We start from the raw sequence: 2,867 nt of genomic DNA, 5'->3' as shown, positions 1-2,867 counted from the left end.
ATCTGGTTAATGGCCCTTAAGTCTTGAGTGCCTGATTTTTGTAGAGGCAAAGTAGGTGAATTGTAAGGGGATTACCAGGGGCCGATGAGGCCAAATTCCAAGAAGGCAGAGAGAATGAGCTGAATGCCCCTTTTTGCTTGTTCCTTTGATGAGTAACGTCTAAGATTCATAATCTTTACCCCAGCACGAAGTTGTTTTTGTTTTTAAAGATTTTTATATTTATTTGTCAGGGAGAGAGAGAGCACAAGCAGGGGGAGTGGCAGGCAGTGGGAGAAGCAGATTCCCAGAACTCTATCCCAGGACCCTGGATCTGGACTGAGCTACCCAGGCACCCCTCCACCACAAAGTTTAACATGCATGAGTGTCACCGATTGTGCTCATCCTAGCTTCCCATTTACCCAAACATCTGATCTTATTTTGGGTAACTTCTTCAGGCGGCTCTGATAGGACTTCTCCGCCTTGATGTAGTAGCATTGCTTGAAAGACACAAGCTTGCTCTGGTATCCATGCAACCAGGTGCAAAAGTAGCTTCAGCATTCCATTTAGTTAATAGGTCACATCCCTGTAAAAGGATGGGACATTCAGGCATATACAAAAAGCTGTGTTTAAGGTGAATTTGTTTTCTCTGGTGGGCTAGTGGTTGTAAGAAGGTTTTAGTCAACACTTCCCCAGAGACTCCCATTACAGCCATGGTTTGATTTGATAGCAGAGAGAGCCGGGAGTTCAGTACTGAATCTGTGGCCCCAGTATCAATGAAAAAGTCTCTAAATTTGTTTTCCACCTCCATTGTTACTGGGGGTTCCTTATGGAAAATGATAAGAGGCTTTGCAAGGTTTAAAGGAACCCTTGGGCCCCTTCATTCCAGGTCACTATCAGCCAATTCAGGCATCTGGTGGGGAGGCTGTTGCTCTGTCTCTTCAATTTATTTGAGAGAGAGAGAGAGTGAGCAGGGGGAGGGACAGAGGGAGAGAATCTCAAGCAGACTCCCTGTTGAGTGTGGAGCCCCACGCAGGGCTCAATCTCACCACCCTAAGATTATGACCTGAGCCAAAATCGGGAGTTGGACGCTTAACTGAATGAGCAACCCAGGCTCCCCTTGCTTTATTTCTTAAAACTTATTCAAACTCCTTTGCTTAGGGACTGCTTTTCTTTTTCCTTTTTTTAAATTCAAGTATAATTAATATACAGTGTTATTTTAGTTTCAAGTGTATGATATAATGATTCAACAATTCTATACATTTTTAATGCTCATCAAGATAAGTGTACTCTTTTTTTTTTTTTTTAAATAATCTCTATGCCCAAAGTGGGGCTCAAACGCATGACCCAGAGATCAAGAGTCACATGTTCCACCAACTGAGCCAGCCAGCTGCCCTAAGGTAAGTGCACTCTTAATTCCCTTCATCTATTTCACCAATGCTCCCACCCACCTCCCCTCTGGCAACCACCAATTTTTTCTCTGTATTTAAGAGTCTGTTTTTTGTTTGTCTCTTTTTTCTTTGTTTGTTTCTTAAATTCCACATACGAGTGAAATCAAATGGTATTTGTCCTTCTCTGACAAATTTACTTATTTCACTTAGCGTCATACCCTCTAGGTCTATCTATGTTGTTGCAAATGGCAAGATGTCATTCTTTTTATGGCTGAGTAATATTCCATTGTATAAATATACCATATCTTCTTTCCTTTTAAAAAGTTTATTTATTTATTTATTTATTTATTTATTTATTTATGTGAGAGAAAGAGAACATGAGAGGGGGGAGGGTCAGAGGGAGAAGCAGACTCCCTGCTGAGCAGGGAGCCCAATGTGGGACTCGATCCTGGGACTCCAGGATCATGACCTGAGCCGAAGGCAGTCGCTTAACCAACTGAGCCACCCAGGCGTCCAAAAAAGATTTATTTATTTATGAGAAAGAGAAAGAGCACGCATGGGATGGGCAGAGGAAGAGGAAGAGAGAATCTCAAGCAGACTCTGTGCTGAGGGCAGAGCCTGATGCAGGGTTCAGTACCACAACCCTGAGATCATGACCTGAGCCAAAACCAAGAGTCAGATGCTTAATCGACTGCACCACACAAGTGCTCCCATATCTTCTCTATCTTTTCATCTGTTGATGGACACTGGGCTTGCTTTCATATCTTGGTTATTGTAAATGCTGCAATAAACAGAGAAGTGCATATACGTTTTTGAATTAGTGTTTTCATTTTCTTTGGATAAATACCCAGTAGTGGAATTACAGGATCATATGGTAATTCTATTTTTAATTTTTTGAGGAACATCCATACTGTTTTCCACAGTGGCTGCACTGATTTGCATTCCTATCAACGGTGCACAGGGTTCCTCTTTCTCCACATCCTCACCAACAATTGTTACTTTTTGTGTTTTTTACTTTAGCCATTCTGACAGGTGTAAAATGATATCTCATTGTGGTTTTGATTTGCATTTCCCTGATGATTAGTGATGTTGGGCATCTTTTCATGTGTCTGTTGGCCATCTGTATGTCTTCTTTTGAAAAATGTCTATTCAGGTCTTCTGCCTGTTTATAATCAAATTGTGTGTGTGTCTGTGTGTGTGTAGAGTTGTATCAATTCTATTTTGTAGAGTTGCATAAGTTATATGTTTTCTATATTAACCGTTTATCAGATATATCATTTGCAAATATCTCTCCCATTCAGAAGGTAACTTTTTTGTTTTGTTAATGATTTCCTTCACTGTGCAAAAGCTTTTTATTTTGGTGTAGTCCCAATAGTTTAATTTTTAAATTCATTCTACAAGGCCAGAATTATCCTGATACCAAAGCCAGACAAAGACACAGAAAGAAAGAAAGAAAGAAAGAAAGAAAGAAAGAAAGAAAGAAAGAAAGAAAGAAAGAAA

Source organism: Mirounga leonina, unplaced genomic scaffold, assembly GCF_011800145.1.
Source record: "Mirounga leonina isolate KUSES-001 unplaced genomic scaffold, KU_Mleo_1.0 Mir_53, whole genome shotgun sequence".
Lineage (NCBI taxonomy): Eukaryota > Metazoa > Chordata > Mammalia > Carnivora > Phocidae > Mirounga > Mirounga leonina.
Note: the sequence above shows the minus strand (reverse complement) of the source record.